The sequence below is a fragment of the Lemur catta genome, unplaced genomic scaffold (genome assembly GCF_020740605.2).
Source record: "Lemur catta isolate mLemCat1 unplaced genomic scaffold, mLemCat1.pri scaffold_179_ctg1, whole genome shotgun sequence".
In the NCBI taxonomy this organism is placed as follows: Eukaryota; Metazoa; Chordata; class Mammalia; order Primates; family Lemuridae; genus Lemur; species Lemur catta.
In genome coordinates this window covers 24,892-39,067 of record NW_025423797.1, presented here as the reverse complement: position 1 = coordinate 39,067, position 14,176 = coordinate 24,892, and the positions used below count along the sequence as shown (strand labels likewise).

Here is a 14,176-nt window from a genome sequence, read left to right as displayed (position 1 = left end):
TATGCACGGGAGACCTGTAGAAATCCTAGGGGAGTCCAGCAAGATAGCTCTAGGTGAAATCAACATTCCATCGATAGTTTCGATGTTTCTTATTTCCTCGCCAATACACACTAATGAATGCAATCTTTCAAAAGGATAACACTCAAAGTCACAGAAAATCTACGCGGCACCTACGGGGCAAAGGTGCCAACTTCGATGGAAAACTTAGTAAAAACGTACATGATGGCTCAAATCCATGGAGAGGCTATCCCGTAGTCCTCGATAGACGGACACAGAGTCCCCAAACTAATCATTTCCCCCAAATTAATAAATAATCCAATTTAAGCAGGGTGTATAACTAGAAACTTACTATCTGCTTCTTTCTCTTTTTCTTTTAATTTGGGAAAGGGGTATGTTAAAGAATGATAATAATGATCATGATTATCAGTATGATTATTATATTAAATCGAATTAACCGTACCAAAACCCCACCACTCACCTTATAAAAATGGGAGTTGATGCATATGTCGGAAGCCGCTGGGTATCTTTTTCTCAAGGCGTGGAACCACAGAAACGCTTCTCCCAAACAAATCCCATCTCGACTGTCATCCTTTTCCTGGCTTTTCCTTTGAAAGTTTTTGCTCTCTGTTATAGGACTATCTCATTGAGGTAGTTTGTTAATTTCACAGTTTATAGAATACATGTGGAACGATTCTGGATTCCTTCTGGGTAACTTGTGTGCCAGGGGAAACCTTCTGTTTGGAGAATACTCCTTGCTTACACAGGAAGCTGCAGTTCATCAGCGCTGCTAGAGAATGGCACTGCACGAATCAGTCGAAGTATCTTTATGCGATCTTTGACTAGGTCCGTGTACAAGGGGCTCCCGTGAGGATTACCCTAGATGCTTCCTGGTCACATGTGCCCTATCTTCTCTCTGGTACGTGCTACTCAGAGAATATGCTTGCTCCTGAATTATGCCAGTGTTTATTCATATCCATTTATGCTGCATTGTTTTCCAAATGGTTCTATAATTTCGCCTCCCATATCAGCAGGGTGAGTGCAAGAGTTTTCCTCAAAGCCAACACAGTGATCAGTTTCTTAAGTTTCCTCAATCTGGTGAGTTGGAAACTATATCTGGCTTCATTTTTTATTCCGTATTTCCTTGACTAATAATGAGGACACAGGGCCAAAGGCGCATTAAGCATATAAAACATAGATATTCTGTAACAGTAACATTTTGCCAATTATATGGGCTACAGATACCTTGTCCTGTTTGCAGCTTGTTTTTGATCCTGTTCATGGTATCTTTGGAAACTTTTCATGATGGGAAATTTGAAATAGAAACAAAATCGGACAGAATAGTAGAATATTTTCTCACTCCCCTGACTCAAGAAATCACCAACCCCTGGCCAGATCTTGTTTCCTTTATACCCCTCCTACCTTAAGTTCATGATCCCCTTAATAATATCCCTCCATCGATAAAAAGTCAATATGTTTCTATCAAAGGTAGAGGCTTTCTTCCATTTTTCAGTGTACTCACAGCCACATTATTCCATCTAAAAATTTCACCGTATTAGAGATAACAGCAAGTACTCAATGTTTGCGTTTCCCTGAGACACACACGCTCATTTCAGTTTCTTTGGATCCAGTCCAAATACAGTACCTACCTTGTGAGGGGTTGAGATGTCTTTTGAAAGAGTGTCCATACATCGCGACTAGTCGGGGGCAGCCCCGGTTGTCACCATTTCCCTTTGTTTCCTACCGCTGTCCGCAGTGACCCGAGTTACTTTCGCATTGTGAGGGGTTTCATCGCGGATTTAAACGTATCTAATGTGTTTCAATATCTTGCAATTATTATACTTACTGGCGATCAAACCGTCCTGTGTTTGGCAAACGGGAGTCTACTCATTCTGGTTCCTGTGTCTTTTGACGTGACCCTCGTCCTGTTGGATATCATAGCATCCACGCTTCCCAGTACAAGAAGCGTCCGTTTCCCGCCCCAGACTTCAAGTCAGCCTATGTCTCCAGTAAGTCTTAGGACCGTTTAATAACGATGGTTGGCGGAGACCACGATCTAGATGCTGCTGAAATGCACTACTGTTGAGTTCGCACCTATGTCTCGGCACTTTCCGTGGAAAAACTAAAAATAAATAAATAAATAAATAAATAAATAAATAAATAAATAAAGGAAGAAAAGAAAAAAAAATTACAGGAAAACACATTGAGTTTCCACTGATAATCCAAGTTCAAACGGAGAACTGAGAGTTTTTTTTTACATGACTTGATCGATTTCACCTCTTCCTCTCACACCCAAATTCCCAGTCCCCAAAGACACCAACAGCATTTCTTCTTTGCAGGATCCCACAGAATAATCGTAGCCATGCACCATAGAACCGTGGACTGGTTCCCACTGCATGAAGTAGGAAAGGCGAGGAAGGAACTTTCTACTTTTCCGGCTGCTCCACTGTGAAAATGTAAGAGCTGCCGTCCGCCGAAGCCAGTCTGCTCATGTCCAAGGAGCTCTGAGCCACGTCACACTCCTTTGGAATATTTCCCTGAGCCTTCATGTGGGCTCCTGACGTCTGTAGAATCTCACAAGTCACACATTGCCCTCCCGTTTGTGTCCTCCGTGCTTTGAATAGATGTGCTATTGAGTGTTTGATTTTTGTTGTCATTGGTGTATGTGTTTGTGGCAAAGTGTTGAGTGTTTGGTGTGTATGTAGCAGCTAGAGAGCGAGGCTCTGAAGGCTACTGGGCAGCAGGAGGGCACGGGGTCGGGTGGGGGGCGCTGGGCCGGGAGGGCCGCGTAGCAGCTCGGCCTCTTGAGGCGTCCGGGGACAGCCGCCGCCGTCTAGGGCCATAGCACCCTGAACGTGCCCGATCTCGTCTGATCTGGGAAGCTAAGCAGGGTCGGGGGCCCGGTTAGTACTTGGATGGGAGACCGCCTGGGAATACCAGGTGCTGCAGGCTTTTGCCTCTTCTTTTGTCCCGCCCGCCGAGGGGACGGGGGTGGGGGCGCCCCGGCGTTCTGTGCCCGCCTCCACTTTCGCCCTCGGCCCCTGGCACTCCCCCGCCCCCCCCGCCGGCGCGGCCCCGCTGCCCCCGCCCAGGGCGTCCTCCCCTCTCCCCCGCTGCAACACCACCGCCAGGTGGCGGCAGCGGCAGAGCGTCCCAGCCGTTCCGTTCCTGTTCGGCCGGCAGCGGAGCCCCAGCCCTGGGCCCCACACCGGGCCGGGCGGGCGGCGGGATCCCTGAGTGCCGCTGGGTCTCCTCTCCCCCACACCCCGCACCCCCCGCCCCGCACTCCGGGACGTCGCGTACACCCGGCGCGGGACAGCCCACGGCGGCAAACCTTGTCCTGGGCCCCCGGACCCCCGGCCGACCGTGCACTTCCTCTCCGCCGCACACCCGGGCCTCGGGCCCGGGCCTCACGCCGGGCGGGCTCCTCGCCACCGCCGGGGCTCCCGAGAGACACACCGGCGCGCCGCACAGGGCGAGTTTCCGGCCACCCGGGCAGAGAGGACGCACAACAGCACACGGAGCGCACGCAGCCAAACCCAAACCACCCACCGGCCCCCCGACCCGTGGCTTCCCACCCCAAACCCCACCCCACCGGGCCACAGGATAGCGGGCTCTGGCCCGCCCCGCCGCCCCCCGCCCCCGCGCGGGGGCTGCTGCCACACGCAGGCCCTGAGGGGAATCGGGGCAGAAGGGTCCTCCCCAGACGGGGGTGGGGTGGCGGGGTGGGGGGGACACTGCAGGTCTTCAGGACCTCCGGGTGAAGGACCGGCGGCAGGCGCGGCCCTGCCTCCTCGTGCCGGCCCCGCCCCAAAGCCCCTCCCCACCGTGCCCTCGCGTGGGCCGGCGGAGGGCCCTGTCTCCCGCACTCTCCGGCTCTGGCCCTCCGCCCCCACGCGTGGAAGCCTGTCCCTGCGCGCGTGCCCGTGGGTCTGCTCCTCGGGGTGTGGGACGGTGGTGCGCCCGTGGTTTGGGTGGGGGGTGGGGGGGTGCGCGCGCGAAACCCGTCAGGCCCCGCCTGGCCCCCCAACCCCACCCCGATACTGGCAGGTGGGCTAGCGATGGGCCAGGGCGGCGGGAGGGACCCGACGGCGCAGGGAGGGACGCGTCCCAGCAGCTCGGCCTCTTGAGGCGTCCGGGGGGCGGCCACCGTCGTCTACGGCCAGACCACCCTGAACGCGCCCGATCTCGTCTGATCTCGGAAGCTAAGCAGGGTCGGGCCCGGTTAGTACTTGGATGGGAGACCGCCTGGGAATCCCGGGTGCCGTAGGCTTTTTGCTCTGCCTCTTTTTCTGTCCCGCCCCCCTGGGCTGGGAAGGGGAGGGGGGGGCCTTCGCCCTCCGCGCCCGCCCCGGCTCCCGCCCCCGGCCGGCCCGGACCCTGCCCCGTGGCCCCTGGAGAGAGGGTCAGATTGGAGATGTGGAGGCTCAGTCCCCGAGGCTGTCGCCCCTCACACACCTGCCGCAGGTCCGGGCCTCCGGAACTTCTGACCGACCGGCTCTGAATTCAGGACACAGTCTAAAGTTGTCCAAGGAGATGACCACGTTACCACCCTAGGAAAGGAAAAATTGGACCCTATCCACATATGCAGAAGAAGAGAATCTAAACAGTTGGCTATTCGTTCACGGTAACATAATTCAAGAATCCAGATGCGAAGACATCTAGAGACACTTTTCAAACGTCTAAATCTTTAGAAAATATTCTGAAGGCTTAAGAAGTAGAAACATTCTTTGGAAAGTCACGAGCAAGACCAGGGTGTTGATAGGAAATCCTTCCGTTCGATCCTGCAAGAGACGCTCCAAAAATGTACTACAACAAGGGAAAACACTAATAATATGTGGGAAAGGAAAATCACCTTTCTTCATTTTCCTCACCTCCTACGGTTCTCAAAGTAGAATGTTTTCCCCTATGCACGGGAGACCTGTAGAAATCCTAGGGGAGTCCAGCAAGATAGCTCTAGGTGAAATCAACATTCCATCGATAGTTTCGATGTTTCTTATTTCCTCGCCAATACACACTAATGAATGCAATCTTTCAAAAGGATAACACTCAAAGTCACAGAAAATCTACGCGGCACCTACGGGGCAAAGGTGCCAACTTCGATGGAAAACTTAGTAAAAACGTACATGATGGCTCAAATCCATGGAGAGGCTATCCCGTAGTCCTCGATAGACGGACACAGAGTCCCCAAACTAATCATTTCCCCCAAATTAATAAATAATCCAATTTAAGCAGGGTGTATAACTAGAAACTTACTATCTGCTTCTTTCTCTTTTTCTTTTAATTTGGGAAAGGGGTATGTTAAAGAATGATAATAATGATCATGATTATCAGTATGATTATTATATTAAATCGAATTAACCGTACCAAAACCCCACCACTCACCTTATAAAAATGGGAGTTGATGCATATGTCGGAAGCCGCTGGGTATCTTTTTCTCAAGGCGTGGAACCACAGAAACGCTTCTCCCAAACAAATCCCATCTCGACTGTCATCCTTTTCCTGGCTTTTCCTTTGAAAGTTTTTGCTCTCTGTTATAGGACTATCTCATTGAGGTAGTTTGTTAATTTCACAGTTTATAGAATACATGTGGAACGATTCTGGATTCCTTCTGGGTAACTTGTGTGCCAGGGGAAACCTTCTGTTTGGAGAATACTCCTTGCTTACACAGGAAGCTGCAGTTCATCAGCGCTGCTAGAGAATGGCACTGCACGAATCAGTCGAAGTATCTTTATGCGATCTTTGACTAGGTCCGTGTACAAGGGGCTCCCGTGAGGATTACCCTAGATGCTTCCTGGTCACATGTGCCCTATCTTCTCTCTGGTACGTGCTACTCAGAGAATATGCTTGCTCCTGAATTATGCCAGTGTTTATTCATATCCATTTATGCTGCATTGTTTTCCAAATGGTTCTATAATTTCGCCTCCCATATCAGCAGGGTGAGTGCAAGAGTTTTCCTCAAAGCCAACACAGTGATCAGTTTCTTAAGTTTCCTCAATCTGGTGAGTTGGAAACTATATCTGGCTTCATTTTTTATTCCGTATTTCCTTGACTAATAATGAGGACACAGGGCCAAAGGCGCATTAAGCATATAAAACATAGATATTCTGTAACAGTAACATTTTGCCAATTATATGGGCTACAGATACCTTGTCCTGTTTGCAGCTTGTTTTTGATCCTGTTCATGGTATCTTTGGAAACTTTTCATGATGGGAAATTTGAAATAGAAACAAAATCGGACAGAATAGTAGAATATTTTCTCACTCCCCTGACTCAAGAAATCACCAACCCCTGGCCAGATCTTGTTTCCTTTATACCCCTCCTACCTTAAGTTCATGATCCCCTTAATGATATCCCTCCATCGATAAAAAGTCAATATGTTTCTATCAAAGGTAGAGGCTTTCTTCCATTTTTCAGTGTACTCACAGCCACATTATTCCATCTAAAAATTTCACCGTATTAGAGATAACAGCAAGTACTCAATGTTTGCGTTTCCCTGAGACACACACGCTCATTTCAGTTTCTTTGGATCCAGTCCAAATACAGTACCTACCTTGTGAGGGGTTGAGATGTCTTTTGAAAGAGTGTCCATACATCGCGACTAGTCGGGGGCAGCCCCGGTTGTCACCATTTCCCTTTGTTTCCTACCGCTGTCCGCAGTGACCCGAGTTACTTTCGCATTGTGAGGGGTTTCATCGCGGATTTAAACGTATCTAATGTGTTTCAATATCTTGCAATTATTATACTTACTGGCGATCAAACCGTCCTGTGTTTGGCAAACGGGAGTCTACTCATTCTGGTTCCTGTGTCTTTTGACGTGACCCTCGTCCTGTTGGATATCATAGCATCCACGCTTCCCAGTACAAGAAGCGTCCGTTTCCCGCCCCAGACTTCAAGTCAGCCTATGTCTCCAGTAAGTCTTAGGACCGTTTAATAACGATGGTTGGCGGAGACCACGATCTAGATGCTGCTGAAATGCACTACTGTTGAGTTCGCACCTATGTCTCGGCACTTTCCGTGGAAAAACTAAAAATAAATAAATAAATAAATAAATAAATAAATAAATAAATAAATAAATAAATAAATAAAGGAAGAAAAGAAAAAAAAATTACAGGAAAACACATTGAGTTTCCACTGATAATCCAAGTTCAAACGGAGAACTGAGAGGTTTTTTTTACATGACTTGATCGATTTCACCTCTTCCTCTCACACCCAAATTCCCAGTCCCCAAAGACACCAACAGCATTTCTTCTTTGCAGGATCCCACAGAATAATCGTAGCCATGCACCATAGAACCGTGGACTGGTTCCCACTGCATGAAGTAGGAAAGGCGAGGAAGGAACTTTCTACTTTTCCGGCTGCTCCACTGTGAAAATGTAAGAGCTGCCGTCCGCCGAAGCCAGTCTGCTCATGTCCAAGGAGCTCTGAGCCACGTCACACTCCTTTGGAATATTTCCCTGAGCCTTCATGTGGGCTCCTGACGTCTGTAGAATCTCACAAGTCACACATTGCCCTCCCGTTTGTGTCCTCCGTGCTTTGAATAGATGTGCTATTGAGTGTTTGATTTTTGTTGTCATTGGTGTATGTGTTTGTGGCAAAGTGTTGAGTGTTTGGTGTGTATGTAGCAGCTAGAGAGCGAGGCTCTGAAGGCTACTGGGCAGCAGGAGGGCACGGGGTCGGGTGGGGGGCGCTGGGCCGGGAGGGCCGCGTAGCAGCTCGGCCTCTTGAGGCGTCCGGGGACAGCCGCCGCCGTCTAGGGCCATAGCACCCTGAACGTGCCCGATCTCGTCTGATCTGGGAAGCTAAGCAGGGTCGGGGGCCCGGTTAGTACTTGGATGGGAGACCGCCTGGGAATACCAGGTGCTGCAGGCTTTTGCCTCTTCTTTTGTCCCGCCCGCCGAGGGGACGGGGGTGGGGGCGCCCCGGCGTTCTGTGCCCGCCTCCACTTTCGCCCTCGGCCCCTGGCACTCCCCCGCCCCCCCGCCGGCGCGGCCCGCTGCCCCCGCCCAGGGCGTCCTCCCCTCTCCCCCGCTGCAACACCACCGCCAGGTGGCGGCAGCGGCAGAGCGTCCCAGCCGTTCCGTTCCTGTTCGGCCGGCAGCGGAGCCCCAGCCCTGGGCCCCACACCGGGCCGGGCGGGCGGCGGGATCCCTGAGTGCCGCTGGGTCTCCTCTCCCCCACACCCCGCACCCCCCGCCCCGCACTCCGGGACGTCGCGTACACCCGGCGCGGGACAGCCCACGGCGGCAAACCTTGTCCTGGGCCCCCGGACCCCCGGCCGACCGTGCACTTCCTCTCCGCCGCACACCCGGGCCTCGGGCCCGGGCCTCACGCCGGGCGGGCTCCTCGCCACCGCCGGGGCTCCCGAGAGACACACCGGCGCGCCGCACAGGGCGAGTTTCCGGCCACCCGGGCAGAGAGGACGCACAACAGCACACGGAGCGCACGCAGCCAAACCCAAACCACCCACCGGCCCCCCGACCCGTGGCTTCCCACCCCAAACCCCACCCCCACCGGGCCACAGGATAGCGGGCTCTGGCCCGCCCCGCCGCCCCCCGCCCCCGCGCGGGGGCTGCTGCCACACGCAGGCCCTGAGGGGAATCGGGGCAGAAGGGTCCTCCCCAGACGGGGGTGGGGTGGCGGGGTGGGGGGGGACACTGCAGGTCTTCAGGACCTCCGGGTGAAGGACCGGCGGCAGGCGCGGCCCTGCCTCCTCGTGCCGGCCCCGCCCCAAAGCCCCTCCCCACCGTGCCCTCGCGTGGGCCGGCGGAGGGCCCTGTCTCCCGCACTCTCCGGCTCTGGCCCTCCGCCCCCACGCGTGGAAGCCTGTCCCTGCGCGCGTGCCCGTGGGTCTGCTCCTCGGGGTGTGGGACGGTGGTGCGCCCGTGGTTTGGGTGGGGGTGGGGGGGGTGCGCGCGCGAAACCCGTCAGGCCCCGCCTGGCCCCCCAACCCCACCCCGATACTGGCAGGTGGGCTAGCGATGGGCCAGGGCGGCGGGAGGGACCCGACGGCGCAGGGAGGGACGCGTCCCAGCAGCTCGGCCTCTTGAGGCGTCCGGGGGGCGGCCACCGTCGTCTACGGCCAGACCACCCTGAACGCGCCCGATCTCGTCTGATCTCGGAAGCTAAGCAGGGTCGGGCCCGGTTAGTACTTGGATGGGAGACCGCCTGGGAATCCCGGGTGCCGTAGGCTTTTTGCTCTGCCTCTTTTTCTGTCCCGCCCCCCTGGGCTGGGAAGGGGAGGGGGGGGCCTTCGCCCTCCGCGCCCGCCCCGGCTCCCGCCCCCGGCCGGCCCGGACCCTGCCCCGTGGCCCCTGGAGAGAGGGTCAGATTGGAGATGTGGAGGCTCAGTCCCCGAGGCTGTCGCCCCTCACACACCTGCCGCAGGTCCGGGCCTCCGGAACTTCTGACCGACCGGCTCTGAATTCAGGACACAGTCTAAAGTTGTCCAAGGAGATGACCACGTTACCACCCTAGGAAAGGAAAAATTGGACCCTATCCACATATGCAGAAGAAGAGAATCTAAACAGTTGGCTATTCGTTCACGGTAACATAATTCAAGAATCCAGATGCGAAGACATCTAGAGACACTTTTCAAACGTCTAAATCTTTAGAAAATATTCTGAAGGCTTAAGAAGTAGAAACATTCTTTGGAAAGTCACGAGCAAGACCAGGGTGTTGATAGGAAATCCTTCCGTTCGATCCTGCAAGAGACGCTCCAAAAATGTACTACAACAAGGGAAAACACTAATAATATGTGGGAAAGGAAAATCACCTTTCTTCATTTTCCTCACCTCCTACGGTTCTCAAAGTAGAATGTTTTCCCCTATGCACGGGAGACCTGTAGAAATCCTAGGGGAGTCCAGCAAGATAGCTCTAGGTGAAATCAACATTCCATCGATAGTTTCGATGTTTCTTATTTCCTCGCCAATACACACTAATGAATGCAATCTTTCAAAAGGATAACACTCAAAGTCACAGAAAATCTACGCGGCACCTACGGGGCAAAGGTGCCAACTTCGATGGAAAACTTAGTAAAAACGTACATGATGGCTCAAATCCATGGAGAGGCTATCCCGTAGTCCTCGATAGACGGACACAGAGTCCCCAAACTAATCATTTCCCCCAAATTAATAAATAATCCAATTTAAGCAGGGTGTATAACTAGAAACTTACTATCTGCTTCTTTCTCTTTTTCTTTTAATTTGGGAAAGGGGTATGTTAAAGAATGATAATAATGATCATGATTATCAGTATGATTATTATATTAAATCGAATTAACCGTACCAAAACCCCACCACTCACCTTATAAAAATGGGAGTTGATGCATATGTCGGAAGCCGCTGGGTATCTTTTTCTCAAGGCGTGGAACCACAGAAACGCTTCTCCCAAACAAATCCCATCTCGACTGTCATCCTTTTCCTGGCTTTTCCTTTGAAAGTTTTTGCTCTCTGTTATAGGACTATCTCATTGAGGTAGTTTGTTAATTTCACAGTTTATAGAATACATGTGGAACGATTCTGGATTCCTTCTGGGTAACTTGTGTGCCAGGGGAAACCTTCTGTTTGGAGAATACTCCTTGCTTACACAGGAAGCTGCAGTTCATCAGCGCTGCTAGAGAATGGCACTGCACGAATCAGTCGAAGTATCTTTATGCGATCTTTGACTAGGTCCGTGTACAAGGGGCTCCCGTGAGGATTACCCTAGATGCTTCCTGGTCACATGTGCCCTATCTTCTCTCTGGTACGTGCTACTCAGAGAATATGCTTGCTCCTGAATTATGCCAGTGTTTATTCATATCCATTTATGCTGCATTGTTTTCCAAATGGTTCTATAATTTCGCCTCCCATATCAGCAGGGTGAGTGCAAGAGTTTTCCTCAAAGCCAACACAGTGATCAGTTTCTTAAGTTTCCTCAATCCGGTGAGTTGGAAACTATATCTGGCTTCATTTTTTATTCCGTATTTCCTTGACTAATAATGAGGACACAGGGCCAAAGGCGCATTAAGCATATAAAACATAGATATTCTGTAACAGTAACATTTTGCCAATTATATGGGCTACAGATACCTTGTCCTGTTTGCAGCTTGTTTTTGATCCTGTTCATGGTATCTTTGGAAACTTTTCATGATGGGAAATTTGAAATAGAAACAAAATCGGACAGAATAGTAGAATATTTTCTCACTCCCCTGACTCAAGAAATCACCAACCCCTGGCCAGATCTTGTTTCCTTTATACCCCTCCTACCTTAAGTTCATGATCCCCTTAATGATATCCCTCCATCGATAAAAAGTCAATATGTTTCTATCAAAGGTAGAGGCTTTCTTCCATTTTTCAGTGTACTCACAGCCACATTATTCCATCTAAAAATTTCACCGTATTAGAGATAACAGCAAGTACTCAATGTTTGCGTTTCCCTGAGACACACACGCTCATTTCAGTTTCTTTGGATCCAGTCCAAATACAGTACCTACCTTGTGAGGGGTTGAGATGTCTTTTGAAAGAGTGTCCATACATCGCGACTAGTCGGGGGCAGCCCCGGTTGTCACCATTTCCCTTTGTTTCCTACCGCTGTCCGCAGTGACCCGAGTTACTTTCGCATTGTGAGGGGTTTCATCGCGGATTTAAACGTATCTAATGTGTTTCAATATCTTGCAATTATTATACTTACTGGCGATCAAACCGTCCTGTGTTTGGCAAACGGGAGTCTACTCATTCTGGTTCCTGTGTCTTTTGACGTGACCCTCGTCCTGTTGGATATCATAGCATCCACGCTTCCCAGTACAAGAAGCGTCCGTTTCCCGCCCCAGACTTCAAGTCAGCCTATGTCTCCAGTAAGTCTTAGGACCGTTTAATAACGATGGTTGGCGGAGACCACGATCTAGATGCTGCTGAAATGCACTACTGTTGAGTTCGCACCTATGTCTCGGCACTTTCCGTGGAAAAACTAAAAATAAATAAATAAATAAATAAATAAATAAATAAATAAATAAATAAATAAAGGAAGAAAAGAAAAAAAAATTACAGGAAAACACATTGAGTTTCCACTGATAATCCAAGTTCAAACGGAGAACTGAGAGTTTTTTTTTACATGACTTGATCGATTTCACCTCTTCCTCTCACACCCAAATTCCCAGTCCCCAAAGACACCAACAGCATTTCTTCTTTGCAGGATCCCACAGAATAATCGTAGCCATGCACCATAGAACCGTGGACTGGTTCCCACTGCATGAAGTAGGAAAGGCGAGGAAGGAACTTTCTACTTTTCCGGCTGCTCCACTGTGAAAATGTAAGAGCTGCCGTCCGCCGAAGCCAGTCTGCTCATGTCCAAGGAGCTCTGAGCCACGTCACACTCCTTTGGAATATTTCCCTGAGCCTTCATGTGGGCTCCTGACGTCTGTAGAATCTCACAAGTCACACATTGCCCTCCCGTTTGTGTCCTCCGTGCTTTGAATAGATGTGCTATTGAGTGTTTGATTTTTGTTGTCATTGGTGTATGTGTTTGTGGCAAAGTGTTGAGTGTTTGGTGTGTATGTAGCAGCTAGAGAGCGAGGCTCTGAAGGCTACTGGGCAGCAGGAGGGCACGGGGTCGGGTGGGGGGCGCTGGGCCGGGAGGGCCGCGTAGCAGCTCGGCCTCTTGAGGCGTCCGGGGACAGCCGCCGCCGTCTAGGGCCATAGCACCCTGAACGTGCCCGATCTCGTCTGATCTGGGAAGCTAAGCAGGGTCGGGGGCCCGGTTAGTACTTGGATGGGAGACCGCCTGGGAATACCAGGTGCTGCAGGCTTTTGCCTCTTCTTTTGTCCCGCCCGCCGAGGGGACGGGGGTGGGGGCGCCCCGGCGTTCTGTGCCCGCCTCCACTTTCGCCCTCGGCCCCTGGCACTCCCCCGCCCCCCCCGCCGGCGCGGCCCGCTGCCCCCGCCCAGGGCGTCCTCCCCTCTCCCCCGCTGCAACACCACCGCCAGGTGGCGGCAGCGGCAGAGCGTCCCAGCCGTTCCGTTCCTGTTCGGCCGGCAGCGGAGCCCCAGCCCTGGGCCCCACACCGGGCCGGGCGGGCGGCGGGATCCCTGAGTGCCGCTGGGTCTCCTCTCCCCCACACCCCGCACCCCCCGCCCCGCACTCCGGGACGTCGCGTACACCCGGCGCGGGACAGCCCACGGCGGCAAACCTTGTCCTGGGCCCCCGGACCCCCGGCCGACCGTGCACTTCCTCTCCGCCGCACACCCGGGCCTCGGGCCCGGGCCTCACGCCGGGCGGGCTCCTCGCCACCGCCGGGGCTCCCGAGAGACACACCGGCGCGCCGCACAGGGCGAGTTTCCGGCCACCCGGGCAGAGAGGACGCACAACAGCACACGGAGCGCACGCAGCCAAACCCAAACCACCCACCGGCCCCCCGACCCGTGGCTTCCCACCCCAAACCCCACCCCACCGGGCCACAGGATAGCGGGCTCTGGCCCGCCCCGCCGCCCCCCGCCCCCGCGCGGGGGCTGCTGCCACACGCAGGCCCTGAGGGGAATCGGGGCAGAACGGTCCTCCCCAGACGGGGGTGGGGTGGCGGGGTGGGGGGGACACTGCAGGTCTTCAGGACCTCCGGGTGAAGGACCGGCGGCAGGCGCGGCCCTGCCTCCTCGTGCCGGCCCCGCCCCAAAGCCCCTCCCCACCGTGCCCTCGCGTGGGCCGGCGGAGGGCCCTGTCTCCCGCACTCTCCGGCTCTGGCCCTCCGCCCCCACGCGTGGAAGCCTGTCCCTGCGCGCGTGCCCGTGGGTCTGCTCCTCGGGGTGTGGGACGGTGGTGCGCCCGTGGTTTGGGTGGGGGTGGGGGGGTGCGCGCGCGCGAAACCCGTCAGGCCCCGCCTGGCCCCCCAACCCCACCCCGATACTGGCAGGTGGGCTAGCGATGGGCCAGGGCGGCGGGAGGGACCCGACGGCGCAGGGAGGGACGCGTCCCAGCAGCTCGGCCTCTTGAGGCGTCCGGGGGGCGGCCACCGTCGTCTACGGCCAGACCACCCTGAACGCGCCCGATCTCGTCTGATCTCGGAAGCTAAGCAGGGTCGGGCCCGGTTAGTACTTGGATGGGAGACCGCCTGGGAATCCCGGGTGCCGTAGGCTTTTTGCTCTGCCTCTTTTTCTGTCCCGCCCCCCTGGGCTGGGAAGGGGAGGGGGGGGCCTTCGCCCTCCGCGCC

At 53.8% G+C, this 14,176-nt stretch overlaps 3 non-coding genes and 3 pseudogenes across 3 annotated transcripts; all 6 read left to right on the top strand.

Moving 5' to 3' along the window:
* Positions 1-2,828: 2,828 nt before the first annotated feature.
* On the top strand, positions 2,829-2,949 carry LOC123629600 (annotated as a pseudogene).
* A 1,202-nt stretch (positions 2,950-4,151) lies between these two features.
* LOC123629593 lies at positions 4,152-4,270 on the top strand. The gene has a single exon (XR_006732124.1). It is a non-coding gene; the product is annotated as a 5S ribosomal RNA (ribosomal RNA).
* A 3,478-nt stretch (positions 4,271-7,748) lies between these two features.
* Positions 7,749-7,869, top strand: LOC123629599 (annotated as a pseudogene).
* A 1,202-nt stretch (positions 7,870-9,071) lies between these two features.
* LOC123629592 lies at positions 9,072-9,190 on the top strand. Its single transcript, XR_006732123.1, has one exon. It is a non-coding gene; the product is annotated as a 5S ribosomal RNA (ribosomal RNA).
* A 3,470-nt stretch (positions 9,191-12,660) lies between these two features.
* Positions 12,661-12,781, top strand: LOC123629598 (annotated as a pseudogene).
* A 1,202-nt stretch (positions 12,782-13,983) lies between these two features.
* On the top strand, positions 13,984-14,102 carry LOC123629606. Its single transcript, XR_006732128.1, has one exon. It is a non-coding gene; the product is annotated as a 5S ribosomal RNA (ribosomal RNA).
* Positions 14,103-14,176: the final 74 nt, after the last annotated feature.